Source organism: Salvelinus sp. IW2-2015, linkage group LG6.1 (genome assembly GCF_002910315.2).
Source record: "Salvelinus sp. IW2-2015 linkage group LG6.1, ASM291031v2, whole genome shotgun sequence".
NCBI lineage: Eukaryota > Metazoa > Chordata > Actinopteri > Salmoniformes > Salmonidae > Salvelinus > Salvelinus sp. IW2-2015.
Window position 1 is genome coordinate 18,917,352 of NC_036845.1, and position 19,037 is coordinate 18,936,388.

Sequence of the window (19,037 nt, forward strand, 5' to 3'; positions counted from 1 at the left end):
TTATGGGATTAATTGGCACATAAACAAACATTACAATAATTCACTGTGGTAATTCAATGATATTTCTTCTTCTGGTGTTCTCTGCATTACGCATCGCATAAAGAGTGAAAAATGTAAGGTAAAAATAAATACATCATAGTAAATAAGGTTATCCAAACATTTAAAAAAAATATACATACATACATACATACATACATACATACATACATACATACACACATACATACATACACACATACATACATACATAATATATACAGATAAATAAATACAGAAAAAAAGAAACAGAAGGCATTTGAACCCAGTCTGGCACAAAGAGAAGATTTATGTGGGAGACAAGCCTATGCACAATCTATATGCACACGTACCATTTACCACAGAAGCTAAATATATGTACAATTTAATTATAGGTAGCCCATTTTCTTTATTCCAGGCTTTTAACTAAATATTCCGCAAACGGAAATACACAATGGGCAAAAAAACTGTCGTTTGTACAATATTTTGCCTATGATAATTGTTTACCATATAGCTATAATCATAAACAGTTGACATTATTGTTGGTAGGTACTATACTGTACATACGTCCAAGCCTGAGGTTCTGCACGGAGGCAGAGTGAGTTTAGTTTCTGTTTTGTTTCTTGGTAAGGTCCATTTCAACCAATGAGGAAAGAATAGCACAGACGATCCCTGTGTGTGAAAAAGAATGGCTGCCAGTTTGCTTCTCTTGGAGGAGCACCTCTCTTATCCCGTTTGCTGTGACATCTTCAGGAACCCTGTGGTCCTCAAATGCAGCCACAGCTTCTGTCTGCAGAAATACTGGAAGGATATGGAGAATCCGCTGTGTCCCGTATGCAAAAAAAAAGAGTGTTCATCTGATGAGCAGAGTTTAAGCCTCGACTTAAAGAGTCTCTGTGATTCCTTACAGAAGGGGGGTGAAAACATCAGATCTGATAACTGCCAGCTGCATGGGGAGAAACTTAAAATCTTCTGTTTCGACGATAAACAGCCCATCTGTGTTGTCTGCTACACATCAAAAAAACATAAAGCTCATGACTGTTATCCCATTGAGGAGGCTGTGCCTGATTTGAAGGTGAGACCATTTTGTAAACTTTTTGTTTACTTTGCTTGCATTTAACTGGCTATGTATCTCTCTGTGACAAAACCAATTGCTTAAATCAGCTTAATTGTGTGAGTTGAGTGGACTTCAAAAAATAAATGTAGCTGAATTTGAAAAAGCTYGTTGCGTAAAATTACAAGTTCATGTTTGCTTGTGGAAGGCAATGACAAAAGACACTGCACAAACGCACTTAATTTTTTGACATTGATGAGGAGCACCAGAGAGGATGAGGAGCACCAGAGAGGATGAAAACCACTATCTACTGTCTTTGAGAGCACAATTTCCGTTGGTCTTGTCCTGTGAGGAGTATATCTGTCTGGAATAAAASACTTTTGTGGGGAAAAACTCATTCTGATTAGCTGGGCCTGGCTCCCAAGTGGGTGGGCCTAATGAATACATTAGGCGCCTAATGAATTTATTTCAATTGACTTATTTCCTTACATGAACTGTAACTCAGTAAAATCGTTGATATTGTTGCATGTTGCTTTTATATTTTTGTTCAGTTTAAATTATACACTGGATAGGTGCAGTGAAATGTGTTTTTTTACGGGATCAGCCATAATAGTACGGTGCTCCTGGAGCAAATTAGCGATTAAAGTTCCTCGCTCAAGGGCACATCGACAGATTTCTCACCTCGTCGGCTCGGGTATTCGAACCAGCGACCTTTCAGTTACTGGCAAAGGGGTAACATCCCGGCTCTATGTACATATACTGTACCATGCAGGGTTCAATCCCTGACATCGTCTTTCCAACTTTTTATCCAACTATCCCACTCTTATTTAGCACAAAAAAAAGAGATTAGAGGGCTTCAGATTATTCAACACAAAAACCCAAGGCAACCAACCAGCTGCAATACGATTTCTAGTTACATTTGGGCATGTTGAATTGTATTTTCAATCAACCTAAAATTCAAGCAAATTTKTGAATGTTGGTTGAGCTAATATGCCCAAATGTTGCGCAAACAACAAATGCTATTGCATCTGGTTGCCCTGATTTTTGAAGCTGAATCAACAAAAGAAATTTACAGTGTGGGTAACTAGATCAGATGTTTGACAATTTTCACTTCAAATCTAGAGTGAAATCCAGGTTGTGGTTTCCACTTTGAAGAACAAACTAGAAAACAAGAACACAGCCAAGATGTGTCATCAAAGCTGGGTGGAGCACATAAAGGTAGCTATTATAATGCATTTKAAGTAACATCAAAATTTGAGTGAGCGTTTGAGCAATGTTGAAAGTTGAGTTGAATGTTCTATTGTAGGGCCAGGCCCAATTTGCAGAGGAGCAGATCAGCAGGGAGTTTAAGAAACTCCACCATTTCCTAGATGAGGAAGAGACAGCCAGGATAGCTACCCTGAGAGAGGAAGAATGGCATAAATCTGAAGTGATGGAAGAAAAAGCTGAGGCATTGACCAGAGAGCTCACAACCCTTTCAGAGACGATTGTAGTTATCGATAAGGAAAWGGAAGTTGACAATATCACATTCCWGCAGGTAAGGGGTCTGTCAAAATGTTAAAAATCCCATTGCTGTTAAACTGTTTCTCTCACAGTCGCCTGATATTAAAAGTGACGTTTGTCCTCGTTCTTTTTTTTAGAACTACAAGGCCATACTTAACAGGTAAATCACTTTTTTTTTTTAAGTGTCTAAATTATAATAATTTTTTCCATTCCACTGACGCCATCCATTTTTTTACCATAGAGCCGATTGCACATTCCCAGATACTGAAGATACTCAGGTAGTATCATGAGCACTGATTGATGTGGCCAAACATGTGTGATCTCTCAAGTTCAAAATCTGGGAGAAGATGCTTGAGTTTGTTGACTACAGTGAGTGCATTTCTCCCCCAAAATTGGTTTCTCTACTGTATGTCTCCCACCAATATAGTTCAATATTAATATACAACATCTCTGCACACATCCCTATAGCTCCTGTGACCATGGATCCGAACACAATGTCCACTAAGTTCACACTCTCTGATGACCTCACCACTATGACATACKGTGACGAGAGGCAGAGTCTCCCAGACAATCCCGAAAGGTTTCATAATGTAGGAGTGTTGGGWTCTGAAGGGTACAGTAAMGSCATCCATTACTGGGATGTGGAGGTTGGAGATAATGATAACTGGATCTTAGGAGTAGCCAAAGAGTCCATTCCACGCAAGACGCAAGTCAAAATGGAGCCTCAGAGTGGATTGTGGATCATCAAACACATCAGTGGGAAATACAAAGCAGGTTTAAAAATYGCTTGTCCAGATTAAAGTAGATSAGAGCCCACGAGTGATCCGAGTACGACTGGGCTGTGACAAGGGGGAGGTGACATTCTGCGACCTCACCAAGAACACTACTCTCTACACCTTCAAAGACAAATTCACTGAAAAGGTGTTCCCATACTTTAATAGTGGAAGTTAGATTTGCCCACTGCGCCTTTTTGTAGCGGGAAAAGCGAACACTAGCTAATTGCCAGGGTSAAGTGAGGACAAAATGTACAAACATATGCAATTATGTAATGACTTTATGTACTGACATTAGCTGGAAGGTTGTGAAAATTGTTTGACTAAAACTCCATGTAGTTAAAACCTCTTAAGGATCGGACCCTTTTCAATTGTTGCCTAAAATTACATACTCAAATTTAACTGCCTGTAGCTCACGCATTGAAGCAAGGATATGCATATTTTTGAAACCATTTGAAATGAAACCCTTTGAAGTTTGTGGAAATGTGAAATGAATGTAGAAGAATATAACACATTAGATGTGGTAAAATAAAATACAAAGAAAATAAAAAAATATTGTATTTTTTTGTACCATCATCTTTGAAATGCAAGAGAAAGTCCATAATGTATTATTCCAGCCCAGGTGCAATTTAGATTTTGGCCACTAGATGGTTGCAGTGCATGTGCAAAGTTTTAGACTGATCCAATGAACCATTGYATTTCTGTTCAACATGTATCAAGACTGCCCAAATGTGTCTAATTTGTTTATTAATAACTTTAAATTCATAACTGTGCACTCTCCTCAAACAATAGCATAGTATTATTTCACTGTAATGGCTACTGTAAATTGGACAGTGCCATTAGATTAACAATAATTTAAGCTTTCTGCCAATATCAGATATGTCTATGTCCTGGGAATTGTTCTTGTTACTTACAACCTCATGCTAATCGCATTAGCCTATGTTAGCTCAACCGTCCCGTGGGGGACCCACCGATCCTGAATACGTTTTAACGGTAAGACATTCCTTTGATAATAAGACACTCTGACATCTCAGAAGTAATGAAMAAGTGTTTTAAGCAGTTGATACAGTATATAAAAAATGTAATGTCAGTAATCAAAATAAATGATATGTAAGTTTCAATTGCACCTTCCTAGTCATTCAATTAACACTTTCATTTACACATTCAAATAAAAAGTTTGAATGTACTGTCATTAAAGATATTAACCACTAGATGGGGCTATCCAGCTATATAGACATCCCTATTGCTCAATGCCACACTGTAAAATGTGCATACAGTCAGAGTAGGTTCCTCTGAGCTGACACAAAACCATGTAAAAATCATACAATTACAATACACATTAGGTTTCAATGGATGGGTAAAGGGGTCTCACCCTATACTACTATGAATCTCTGAACWTGGATTTCATGTTTTGATCAGGGCACAGGACCGTTTCTGTGGGCAGCTACTAGATAGGTCCAGCGGCGACCCGTCATTCAGGGGAGTTAATTTTTTAGTTGTTGCCTGTTTGCATGTTATTTTGGCATTAATACAGTATGTGTCATATCAGTTTGCAAACAATGTAAATTAAAAATATGTCACACATTGAGTCAATAAAGCTGCATACAAACAGGGTCTCTTTTTTGCATTCTTGAGTAAGGCAGCTCCAAAATGCAGGTGTTTCAGCCTAGCTCAGTGCTTTCTGTGGTGGTGGGGCAGCCAGCAGAATATACGGAGCGTAGGGGTTGGTAATGTTCTCTAGTAGCGCTGTAATTGGCTCAATGTTCTTTCACTCATGGGGACACTACGTCACCGCAAAATATACAGGTAGAGCTAGAAAATGCATGCCCCTTGGGTGCTGCCATAGAGTTACATTAGAAGTGCCCATCCAAGAAGGCTCAAGGTCATTGGCCACAGATAAAATTACATCAAATCACATATCTACAGTAGCTTTGATTGGATTGATCATGTCAACATCATACTTTCAAAAGTAGCAAGCTAGCAGTCATCTTCATGAATCATGTCGACAATCTACTGGCAAATCCTTTTCAATCCTTGTCATATGAAGAGAAATAATGAGGAGAAATTATAGATAAAATGCATCGGTGCTCATCGGCCATTGGATAAACRTTACACAACAAGTTGGAAATCGCAAATTCAACAATGAGTGGTTTGGRAGGAATCAGTGGCTAACTGCAAGCAGTGCAAAGCAATCACTAGCCTGCTATACYAGTGGAGTGGGTGTGTGGTCCAAGTTTGGGTTTAAGGGTCTCTTTTCCAAGCTTAAAAGGATAAACATTTAACATTGGCCATGCTGTCAATCCAGCCTAACTTCTGCTGAGCTCAAAACAACTGGAAACTCGGAAATCTCTGACTTCAGTGAGATCAAGACAACTCGGAACTCTGAAAAATACTAGCTCTGACTCAGTCATCCAACTCAGAATTGCAAGTCGGGAACTCGGTCCTCTTTCTAGAGCTTCAACCTGAAGATCACTGACGTCATCATGTTTCAACCTTGTTTTTTTTTCAGAGTTCACAGTTGTCTTGAAAAGCACCATAAATCCAGAGAGTGCCAGACTTTGATGAAAAAATTTGCCCACGAAGGACCGCCGCACCACCTTCCTGTTCAAGTAAGCACAGCACAACAAGGTGAGTCCAAAATGTATTGTATGCTGCTGCATGAATGATGTAATATGCCCGGGAGATATGTATACTGTAGCTAAGAAAGTAATACTAAGTATACAGTATGTTGTGTAGTAAACTGTTAGTAGCCCATGTGCCTCACCCTAACAATGTGGTCCATTTTCCCCTCATCATTTAGCCTACTGTTCTGACTTGGTGGTGCACATGTAGCCTATAGCCTGTTTTAGAGAAATGTAATCATTGAATATTATAAGAGCTGTCATTGTCTGCTTATACGCCCCCTTTATATGCCCTACGGTTCTGACTTGGTGTACATGGAGAATACCGTAAGAAGGGCCCATGTTCTGAATTCTGTCAATGTACATTTCAAAAGTGCTGAACAAATAGTTACAATGAATTCGGAAAGAATTCAGACCCCTTGACTTTTTCCACATTTTGTTATGTTACAGCCTTATTGTAAAATGTATTCAATTGTTTGTGTTATCTTAACAATCTTCACACAATACCCAATAATGACAAAAAAAAAAAAAAAACATTTTTGGTAATTTATCAAAAATAAAGAAATATCACATTTACATAAGTATTCAGAACCTTTACTCAGTACTTTGTTTAAGCACCTTTGGCAGCGATTACAGCCTTGAGTCTTGGCTATAACGCTACAAGCTTGGCACACCTGTATTTGGGGAGTTTCTCCCATTCTTCTCTGCAGATCCTCTCAAATTCTATCAGGTTGGATGGTTGCGCGTCAATGCACAGCTATTTTCAGGTCTCTCCAGAGATGATGGATCAGGTTAAAGTCTGGGCTCTGACTGGGATACTCAAGAACATTTAGAGACTTGCCACTCCTGTGTTGTCTTGGCTGTGTGATTATGTTCGTTGTCCTGTTGGAAGGTGAACCTTCGCCCCAGTCTGAGGTCCTAAGCGCTCTTTTCCCATTCATCTTTCCCTCGATCCTGACTAGTCTCCCAGTCCCTGCTGCTAAAAAACATCCCAACAGCATGATGCTGCCACCGTAGGGATGGTACCAGCTTTCCTCCAGACGTGACACTTGGAATTCAGGCCAAAGGGTTCAATCTTGGTTTCATCAGACCAGAGAATCTCGTTTCTCATGGTCTGAAAGTCCTTTAGGTGCCTTTTGGYAAACTCCAAGCGGGCTGTCATGTGCCTTTTACTGAGGAGTGGCTTCCGTCTGGCAACTCTACCATAAAGACCRTATTGGTGGAGTGCTGCAGAGATGGTTGTCCTTCTGGAAGGTTCTCCCATCTCCMCAGAGGAACTCTGGTGTTCTGTCAGTGTGACCATCAGGTTCTTGGTCACCTCCCTGACCAAGGCCCTTCTCCCCTGATTGCTCATTTTGGCTGGGCGGCCAGCTCTAGGAAGAGSCTTGGTGGTTCCAAACTTCCAAAAGGTTACTGTGTCCTTGGGGACCTTCAATGCTACAGAAATGTTTTGGTACCCTTCCCCAGATCTGTGSCTCGACACAATCCTGTCTCGGAGCTCTATGGACAATTCCTTTGACCTCGTAGCTTGATTTTTGCTCTGACATGCACTGTCAACTGTGGGACCATATATAGAAAAGTGTATGCCTTTCCAAATCATGTCCAATCAATTGAATTTGCCAGAGGTGGACTCCAAGTTGTAGAAACATCTCAAGGACGATCAATGGAAACAGGATGCACCTGAGCTTAATTTCAAGTTTCATAGCAAAGGGTCTGAATACTTAAGGTATTTTATTTAAAAAAAATAAAAATAAAATAATGTGCAAAAAAATATATATATGTTTTCACTTTGCCATTATGTGGTATTGTGTATAGGTTGATGAGGAAAATGTTTTATTTAATACATTTTAGAATAAGGCTTTAACGTAACAAAATGTGGGAAAAGGGAAGGGGTCTGAATACTTTCCGAATGACTACGTCCGTCCTAGCTCGCTCATTAATGCCTTAATCAAAATTACAGATTGCTTCTTATCTGCTCGTCGTCCCTTCATGCCATAGTTCGTACATCTCAATTGTCAGTTGAAACCATATTGTTTAAGCAAGTCAGTCATATCAGCTATGTTTTTTTAAAAGGCAGTAAATGAGGCTATATGAACTGTTTTGCTGCCAGACAAGGCTCCGCTGATAGGCAGTGGTAAGGTGTTGGGACTGCTGTTTAGACTCTGCTGTTGGACAGCTTTATGTAGGCCCTAACAGTTTGTGGGCACCATTTGTCACCGTTATAGTGCAATTAATGTATTGTTTAGAGTTGTGTTTGTAGTTGTGGCTTTGCTGGCATGCATAAACACATTTTGGGGGGAGGGGTTTTCCCCACCAAGATTTACATCCTAAAGTCGCCACTGGCTAGGTTAGTTATTGAGGTGCGATAGAGTGGTGTGAGGTGTTGGGTTGGCCTTACCAGATGTGCGTTGAGCCTCTCGCTGGCAAAGTCAGGCATCCCCCACACTGTCTTACTGGAGGACAGCCTCAGGTCTGTGTTCTCCAACCACTGAAGAAGATCCTGGATCTCCATGGTAACATCTTGGACCTAGGGTAGAAAAAAAACATAAATACACCTCTGAAAACCATATTTATTTATCAATTACTAATCTGTTATGATTGCAATATTTTAGATTTGACTAAGTCTGATTCACCCCTAGAGGGCACCACAAAGCAGATAGTCATTCAGTACTAGTGATATCGCAATGTTGGGAGAAACCTAATAAGTAGTTTGGCCTAAGAGGTCTAATAAGTTTGGCATCTCTTTGCATATGTGATAGTGAATAAGACAAAKAGGGATGGAGGGATCATGAAAAATAACCTTTAACTTGCCACTTGGTCTATTCCCAATCTCTCCTCACCTGACTGAGGTTGTTCTCCAGCTCTAGCTGTCTGCGCTCTGTCTCACAGCGGACAMACTCCCAGCGTTCATTCAGCTGCTCCAGCTGTGGGTGCAGACCGTGAGGGCTGTCCCCAGTCCCCACCTCCAACAGGCCCCGCCCCGCCTGGTTCAAAGACTCCACCGTACGCACGTGGGACATGACGTCATTACGCAGCACCTAGAGTGGAGAAGAACATAGCAGCACACTTGATGACAATACTGTAATACACATGATTTGCATACAAACATCTTATCCTCAGAGAAATGATCCAATAGTATCATCCTACCTCAAACACACACACCCACCCATAGGTGTCAGAAGCTTYAAAATGGCATTGATCCCAATACATTGTGTTGATTCATTTAAGTCACAAACCTTGTGTTTGGCCAGCTCAATCTCGCATGCCTGCAGGTCGATGCTGATTGGCCGACTGCCCTGGAGGAGGTCGGCTGTGTGGGAGAGCCAGGTGTGCAGCTCATCCAGAGTGTTCTGGAACTGACCCAGACCCAGCAGGGAGCACTCCAGCTGATGCTGCAACCACAAGTAGTGAAAACACATTAACGCATTGTCCGACCTCTTCAATACCATAACCCTAGCCATTAAAAAAAAAGACTGAATAGGTGTCGGTTTCCTGAACACAGGCTAAGCCTTATCCTAGACTAAAAAACATCCTCATTGGAATTTCTTAATCCAGTACTAGGATTAATCTGTGTCTGGGAAACCAGTCCCAGCCAATTGAATTGCACATATTGATGAGTGATTGAATGGAGTCTAACCTGTCTGCTGACAGTCTCCGTCTCCAGGCTGTCCCAGCGCTGTCTGAAGTCACACAGGGGAGAGACAGATCCGGGACGCTCAGAGCCTGGAGACAGCCTGCACACAAAGCGGTGGTTCAGGCTCTCCATCTCGATCTTCTTCTGGTATAGCTCCCGTTTAAACTCCTGAGGAGAAACARYACAGGTTTCATATACTTTACAGAGCTGGCAATGTAGAAAGAACTGTCCGATTCAGCAAAAGACTCAAAGGCTTAAAGTGACAATTATGGAATGTCTTGCTTTTGCTCCCATGATAAATTATTGGTTTGAGTTTAGGAAAGAGTGGGAGCTCTTCAGTGGGTTCTGTTTGTGTAGAGTAGACTCACCTTGAGATCACACAGCTGCTCTTTGACTGACTCCAGGTCAGTTCCTACCAAGAACTCCTCTGTGGATCTCAGCTCTGCTGACTTGAGCCACTCAAAAAGCCCCTATGGAAAAACAAGAAATTGATTGTTTTTATATGCTTAAAAACATAATGAATTCATATACACACAAGTTTGTCACAAGAGACTATGAATTGCTACAGTTGAAGTTGGAAGTGTACATACACCTCAGGCAAATACATTTAAACTCAGTTTCACAATTCCTGACATTTAATCAGAGTAAAAATGCCATGTTAGGATCACCACTTTATTTTAAGAATGTGAAATGTCAGAATAATAGTAGAGAGAATTATTTATTTCAGCTTTTATTTCTTTCATCACATTCCCAGTGGGTCAGAAGTTTACATACACTCAATTAGTATTTGGTAGCGTTGCTTTTAAATAGTTTAACTTGGGTCAAACGTTTCAGGTAGCCTTCCACAAGCTTCCCACAAAAAGTTGGGTTAATTTTGGCCCAATCCTCCTGACAGAGCTGGTGTAACTGAGTCAGGTTTGTAGACCTCCTTGCTCGCACATGCTTTTTCAGTTCTGCCCACACATTTTCTATAGCATTGAGGTCAGGGCGTTGTGATGGCCACTCCAATACCTTAACTTTGTTGTCCTTAAGCCATTTTGCCACAACTATGGAAATATGCTTGGGGTCATTGTCCATTTGGAAGACCCATTTGCGACCAATTTTTTACTTCCTGACTGATGTCTTGAGATGTTGTTTCAATATATCCACATAATTTTCCTACCTCATGATGACATCTATTTTGTGAAGTGCACYAGTCCCTCCTGCAGCAAAGCACCCGCACAACATGATGCTGCCACCCCCGTGCTTCAGGGTTGGGATGGTGTTCTTCGGCTTGCAAGCCTCCCCCTTTTTCCTCAAAACATAACGATGGTTATTATGGCCAAACAGTTCTATTTTTGTTTCATCAGACCAGAGAACATTACTCCAAAAAGTACGATCTTTGTTCCCATGTGCAGTTGCAAACCGTAGTCTGGCTTTTTTATGGCTGTTTTGGAGCAGTGGCTTCTTTCTTGCTGAGCGTCCTTTCAGGTTATGTCGATATTGGACTTGTTTTACTGTGGATATAGATACTTTTGTACCTGTTTCCTCAAGCATCTTCACAAGGTCCTTTGCTGTTGTTTTGGGATTGATTTGCACTTTTCGCACCAAAGTACATTCATCTCTAGGAGACAGAACGCATCTCCTTCTTGAGCGGTATGACGGCTGTGTGGTCCCATGGTGTTTATACTTCCATTCTATTGTTTGTACAGATGAACGTGGTACCTTCAGGCGTTTGGAAATTGCTCCCAAGGATGAAGCAGACTTGTGGAGGTCTACAATTTTTTTTMTGAGGTCTTGGCTGATTTATTTTGATTTTCCCATGATGTCACGCAAATACGCACTGAGTTTGCAGGTAGGCCTTGAAATACATTCACAGGTACACCTCCAATTGATTCAAATGATGTCAATTAGCCTATCAGAAGCTTCTAAAGCCAAGACATATTTTCTGGAATTTTCCAAGCAGTTTAAAGGCACAGTCAACTCAGTGTATGTAAACTTCTGACCCACTGGAATTGTGATACAGTGAATTATAAGTGAAATAATCTGTCTGTAAACAATTGTTGGAAAAATTACTTGTGTCATGCACAAAGTAGATGTCCTAACCGACTTGCCAAAACTATAATTTGTTAACAAGAAATTTGTGGAGTGGTTGAAAAACGAGTTTTAATGACTCCAACCTAAGTGTATGTAAACTTCCRACTTCAACTGTATGTATTTTGAAGTGGTTAAATAACTTCCATATTGAACAATGAAACATGCGATCCTGCTGACTTGTACAAGTGGCGACACTGAGGCTGGCTTCCCAGACCTCGGGAATAGACTGTGTCTCTCACAGTTAACACCATTTGTTTCCCATTGGCAGGGAAGTGCMCAGTCTGTCAGTCACTCATCACCAACACTACAGGGAGMTAGAGTCTGGTTTCTGCCATTGCAATGGACAWAAAAGACTAGTGGAGTTTATTGTTGGCTGATTGCCACTGCACCGGGGGAGTTAAGAGGAGAAGCGGCAGCCAAGCAAAGCTAAGTGACAATACGGATATGTTAGTGACCGGCTCCCACACAGACACGCACAAACACACTCACGAATGCATGCATGCACTACACATGCATGCACGCACACATACTGTACACACGTACCTGCATGGTGTCCTGGTAATGTAGAGCCATCTGTAAAGATTCCTCCAGCTTTTTGTGACACTCACTCCAGAGTTTACTCAGGTTGTTCCATGTGCAGTAGAGCTATGGAGTCAGTGATGTAGTTGTTTAGAGAAAGACAATGAGAAATTATTGTCTTACGGAAAATGAATATTAACATAAATGTTACCTCCTCTCACTCCTCACCTCATCTAAGCTCTTGGTGACATCAGGTTTGTCTGTATCCCCACATGCTGACATCAGGTCCATTCCCAGAATGCCAAGCGTGTCCAGGTCCCCCTGTAGATTGTCGATGTCCTCCCTGAGTGTCTGTAAGGCGATATAGTCGGGGGTGAGAGACCCCACAATGGAATCAGTAAGAAGGGAGARATTGAAGCAGACAGCGTAAAGTACATTCGTTGAAATAGACCGTCTTGGATCATCCTAGTACCTGACAGAGGATGGAAAAAAACACATTCACTGGAAATTGTACTGAACTATTTCATTCATCTTAAGCAGCTAAGATCAAACCAACAGCTCCACTGTCCACAGTTACCTGCATGGTCTCCAGGCTCTGGCGGATGGTCTCTGAGTCTGTCCTACTGGCGTTCAGGTCCAGGACAGCCTGTTGGGCATCGTTCAGGCCGGCCGTCACGTCACTAACATCGCTCCAGAACTTGAGAGCCAGGTCCAGCAGGTTGAGCAGCCAGCCATCTCTCTCCYKMGCCTGCCTCTGAGCCTCCTCCCACAGCTGGGTCAGGCTGGACACCCGCTCCTGGATTGCTAGGGAGAAGACAGAATACAGTCATTATAATACATTGCATTTKAGTCATTTAGCAGACACTCATACACATGTCAACCACATATCACAATCATTGCAAGTCACAGTGACATCTGTATTTTCTCTCAAATGAMTTTCTCTACACACTCCAAAAAAATGTAACCCATTGTAGGTAACTTAGGCAGCATCTCTGTCAAAAGTGTTTCAAGATAAATTCAAGATTCTCCCTCTCCAGATGTGTGCTGCTAAACAGAAAAGCTCCAAATTGATTTAAACAACTCACATAAAAGAAAGTTACACACCCTTTATACTCCCAACAATTTAATGCAAAGAACCAACATTTCGGCACTTTGTGATGAGTGTACCTGTACCGATGGAGGCGTYCCCAGCTGCCTGTGTGTTGRCCAGGAGCTCGTCAGCCTGGGTCCGGATACTCCCTAGGCCCAGCTCCAGCTTGGAGAGCTCAGCCAGAGTGTGCTTGTTGTCCTGTAGCTGCTCCTGGATGCGTGGGGTCTGACCCTGCAGAGAGGCTGGGGACTGCATGTGACCAAGCAGACGGTCCAGACTCTCTCTAACCAGCGTCATCCTCTCATTCAACTACAGAGACAAGACACCGTTGTGTTACTGTGTGTATGTGACGGGTCAAATGTTTACATGTTTCTATGTGTATCGTCTATTCTCACAGTATGCAGAGTCTGGCGAGACTGCTATACGTACTGTATTTACAGTAAGTATACATGTACCATGTGTGTGTCTTCATGTGTGTGTCTTTATGTGTGTGTGTGGGGGTGCGTGCGTGCGTGCACTTCGGGTGTGTGTGTTTGTGTTGCATGTGTGTCTTCATGCATGCTTGCGTGCGTTCATGCAGCAGTGTGTGCATACTGTCACCTGTGTGTATCTGGGAAGGGACTCTTCCAGTAGATTGGCAGCCTCTCTGACCCTGTCCCTGATGGCCCTGTGCTGCTCCTCAGCCTTTGTGGCGCTATGACATAACTCCTCCCCCTGGGCGGGACTAAGCTCTGACAGACGTTTCCCCAGCGAGCACAGCCGTGCTATCAGAGGTCTATGCTCTGCTATGGACTCCCTTAGGCCCTAGGTGAGAAACGGTTAGGGGTTATAGAAATAGATCCTTAGACACATAGATCTGRGTTTTATTCATTGGGGCACACAGTAGTAAAATGTTTTGCAACCGAAAACAAAAAGGACAGTTTCTTATTGGACAAGYTCAGGTAGTTCCTCCACGTTTTCTTCCGTTTGGTACCTAATGTATACGACCCAGATGATTTTTGAGGCATGGTAAAGGAATTGTAGAGTGCACGTAAATGGCTATGTTTGAAAAACGAGGAGTCTCTTTTCTATCCCTGAGAACTGTTGAAGAGGAAAGGTAACACAGGTCACCTTGTCTCACTTTCCATGAACTACCTAGGAGAATAGAGATGTCTTTTATATACCTGCGGGAATGTTCAACGTTATCCTTTCAAGTAGATTATACTCTAATGAACAGAGCTGAATAATCTACAAGGGAAGAACAGTGGAACAGCACAGTTGAGCAGAAAACGGAGGGGGAGCTATGAAGTCTAAAAGGGCATCATTGTTGAACGGGGGGGGGGAAACTAAAAAAGAACTGGCACTCCACTCAAAGGCAGGTCTATGCTACCTGTAAGAGGTCCTGTTGTTCTCGGAATGCCTTGTAGCTAATGGTACTCAGGGAGAGCTGGCCAATGAGCGCTTGGGTTTCCTGTAGCCATGGTGACACCTCAGCAAGGCCCTCAGTGAACTGGACCAAGAGGGACTGGGCATGCTCCAGCTGCAGGACCACATGGGAGTTGGTSGCTGACGTGAYGTTGCATTGTTCCTGTAAGGCATCCAACGGGATCTGGGGAGATCGGATGACAACAGCTTTAACGTGACCCGTATGCTATTAGCTTGTCTCATTTGTTTGAATGTTTTATAGTCAGATGTTATCATGGGGCAGATGGTACAGTGTGTACCTGCAGATCCCCTATTTCCCCTTCATCACCGTATGTCTGCAAGATTTCAGCGATCTTCACCATCTTCTCAATGTTGAACTTGTGTTGCAGAATCTCCACTGCAAGGATCTTCATGTACACAACACAAAAGCATGGCATATTTTACAATCTAAAATTAAGGTAATGTAAAATGCTGTGCAAACACACACGCCTTTGCAAACCAAGACATATGTTCAAACATCACACATGATCAGACCTCTATACAAATCCGCACAGGTGGTTGTAGAACAAAACAAAGCATATGTAGAAGTGGATGAACAGGCTTTTATAGGGTGGCCCTAAGGGACAAAGTAGCTCCTAAAATGTAGTTCCAATGGGTCTCTTCACCTTCTGTTCATAGAGTTGGGCAGAGATAAGCTCAGGCTCCAGAGTAATAGCCTTGAGTTGCTCCAGGCCCAGGGCAGTGTCTCTGAACCAGGCCATCTCCTTCACCACAGCCTGCTCCAACTGACAATAACATACACATACAGACAGGTTAATAACAGGTTAATAAAAGTACACATTGCTGTCTAGTTGAAGTGTGTGCAGAGTTCCTACTACTTCATCCTTATCAGAAGACTATCAATATTGCCTAAATGCACGGAACCCAATGAGTAGTCATGACTCGTGAGTAAGCAGTCCATCAACCTCATATCAGTTATGCACACAGGCAACATTGCTAAGCCCCGCCTCTTACCCTCTGTCTCTCTGCAGCACAGAGCACCGCGTCTCCACCCCCAGTCTGCCCCCCAGCAGGCCCCAGCAGTTCTCTCTCGATGCGGCCCAGCCATAAGTGGAGGTCTTCCTGGCTGGATGTGCAGCGGCTGGATGCCTCCAGCGCCTGCTCCAGTCTCTGCAGGACGTCACCACTGGTCAGGCTCAACACCGAGCAGCGTATCCTCAGGCTGTCCACACGCTCCTGCACCTGCTGGGCTTCCTCCTCTGTGGGGACCACACCAACACAAAGACGTGTAGGATTAGCATGTTGCTAGTCTTAACATGTGGATAATCTTATCATTTTGGTGCTGTTAGCATGTTGCTACTCTTAGCATGTTGGTACTCTTAGCATGTTGGTACTCTTAGCATGTTTGTACTCTTAGCATGTTGGTACTCTTAGCATGTTGGTACTCTTAGCATGTTGGTACTTTTAGCATGTTATTACTATTAGTATGTAGCACAGGAGGTTGTGGCAACTTAATTGGGGAGAACGGGCTCGTCGTAATGACTGGAGTGGAATAGGTGGAATGGTATCAAATATATCAACCACATGGTTTCCATGTGTTTGATGTAATTCCATTTGATACGCTCCGGCCATTATTATGTGTCTTTCTATCCCTCAACAGCCACCTGTGACATGTCGCTACTCATGTTGTTTCTCTATGTAAGTCATCTGTTGATGGATTTTGTGTATTGGTAAGGGTAAATATTTACAAACACATTGATTTTGCAACATTCATTTATGTTACCTGAAATCATCTCCTTGAGATCATGACCGCTCTGTTGAATTTYCACCAAGTCAGCGTTTTTCGCCTTGATCTCTTCCACCACAGCCTGAGGGGTATTACAAAAATATGATTTCTTCGCCCACCAGCCTCCACTGGTACATAAACATGCAGTATATGGCACAGGGTATACAGTGCCTTGTGTGAACGCTGCGTGTAACACATCCGCTGTCAGGATAAATAAAAYGCWAGGTCTGCTAACTTTCTTTAATTATGTTTAATTACCGCAAACAATGAATGGCAAATGCAATTTTCGTATATACGGGTTCGCTGTTTCACCGCGCAGGATGAACAGAGAACTACGTAAACAGCTGTTCTTATACCGTGATGACGTCGTTTCAACGCGTCTGTTAGSCTATCACAGTAGAGGCTGGGCTTGGTTTAGACTCTGCCCCCCCTTTGCTGGCCCCTTGGCGCGTTCCTTTGTCCACCTCTGGTTGCTGGGTAGATTAGCTCCGTCTTGGGTCTGTCGATTCTACACTAAAACAGTTCCTAATATGGTATTGTCCAGTATTCTAAACTCTTGGTTGGTCTAGAGAGCTGCACCCTTCCCCTCTCAAGACTGTCCACAACTTTTATGGCCTGTGTTGGTCATTCCTTACACCTACACACACTATACAGAGGGGGGTGTGCGTGCATGTGTGTAACAAAACAATATTCCTCTTCAACCAATATGCTAACAGGCTATTATGCATAAACATAAATCCTAACACTTGCGAAAGTATTCACCCCCCCTTGGTATTTTTCCTATTTTGTTGCCTTACAACCTGGAATTAAATAGATTTTGGGGGGGTTTGTGTCATTGGATTTACACAACATGCCTTCCACTTTGAAGATGCAAAATATTTTTTATTGCGAAACAAACAAGAAATAAGACAAAAAAACRGAAAACTTGAGTGTGCATAACTATTCACTCCCCCAAACTCAATACTTTGTAGAGCCACCTTTGTAGCAATTACAGCTGCAAGTCTTTTGGGATATGTCTCTATAAGCTTTGCACATCTAGCCACTGGGATTTTTGTCCATTCAAGGCAAAACTGCTCCACCTCCTTCAAGTTGGATGGGTTCCTGCTGGTGTACAGAAATATTTAAGTCATACCACAGATTCTCAATTGGATTGAGGTCTGGGCTTTGACTAGGCCATTCCAAGACCTTTAAATGTTTCCCCTTAAACCACTCAAGTGTTGCTTTAGCAGTATGCTTAGGGTCATTGTTCTGCTGGAAGGTGAACCTCCATCCCAGTCTCAAATCTCTGGAAGACTGAAACAGGTTTGCCTCAAGAATTTCCCTGTATTTAGCACCATCAATCATTCTTTCAATTCTGACCAGTTTCCCAGTCCATGCCGATGAAAAACATCCCACCGCATGACGCTGCCACCACCATGCTTCACTGTGGGGATGCTGTTCTCGGGGTGATGAGAGGTGTTGGGTTTGTGCCAGACATAGCGTTTTCCTTGATGGGCAAAAAGCTCAATTTTAGTCTCATCTGACCAGAGTACATTCATTCATATGTTTGGGGAGTTTCCCACATGCCTTTTGGCGAACACCAAACGTGTTTGCTTATTTCTTTCTTTAAGCAATGGCCACTCTTCCGTAAAGCCCAGCTCTGTGGAGTGTACGGCTTAAAGTGGTCCTATGGACAGATACTCCAATTTCCGCTGTGGAGCTTTGCAGCTCCTTCAGGGTTATCTTTGGTCTCTTTTTTGCCTCTCTGATTAATGCCCTCCTTGCCTGGTCCATGAGTTTATAACCCAACCCTGATCAGTACTTTTACACAACTTTGTCCTGACCTGTTTGGAGAGCTCCTTGGTCTTCATGGTGCCGCTTGCTTGGTGGTGCCCCTTGCTTAGTAGTGTTGCAGACTCTGGGGCCTTTCAGAACAGGTGTATATATACTGAGATCATGTGACAGATCATGTGACACTCAGACTGGACACAGGTGGACTTTATTTAATTAATTATGTGACTTTTGAAGGTAATTGGTTGCACCAGATCTTATTTAGGGGCTTCATAGCAAAGGGGGTGAATACATATGCATGTAAAAGAAGTAATAATAATAAGTAATTTTTTAAATTTCACTTCACCAATTTGGACTATGTTGTGTATGTCTATTACATGAAAAACAAATAAAAATGAATTTAAATTACAGGTTGTAATGCAACAAAATAGGAAAAATGCCAAGTGGGTGAATACTTTTGCAAGGCACGGTAGGCTTGCATACAGAAGAAACGTATACATAGATGATATCCTACCTTGGCTTTCTCCGTACCCTCGGGGAGGTGTAGCATTTCCCTCTCAGCATTGCGTAGCTCGGCCAGGTCCTGCTCCACAGAGATGAGCCATTGCTGCAGGCTGTCCACCCTCTCCTGGAAGAGCTTGGCCCTGGGCAGGATGAGCTCCAGACTGCCCCGCCTGTCAACCCCAATACACAACACCCATTACATTACAGCTCAGCCCACTCTGCCAACAGCATGATTGCATAGCATAGCATAGCATTGCAAAGCAAAGCAAAGCAAAACACAACACAACA

General features: G+C 42.6%; 2 pseudogenes; one reads left to right on the forward strand and one right to left on the reverse strand.

Moving 5' to 3' along the window:
- LOC111964694 (plectin-like) overlaps positions 1 to 19,037 on the reverse strand; it is a 137,366-nt pseudogene that overhangs the window by 12,748 nt on the left and 105,581 nt on the right.
- On the forward strand, positions 700 to 5,682 carry LOC111965269 (nuclear factor 7, brain-like; annotated as a pseudogene).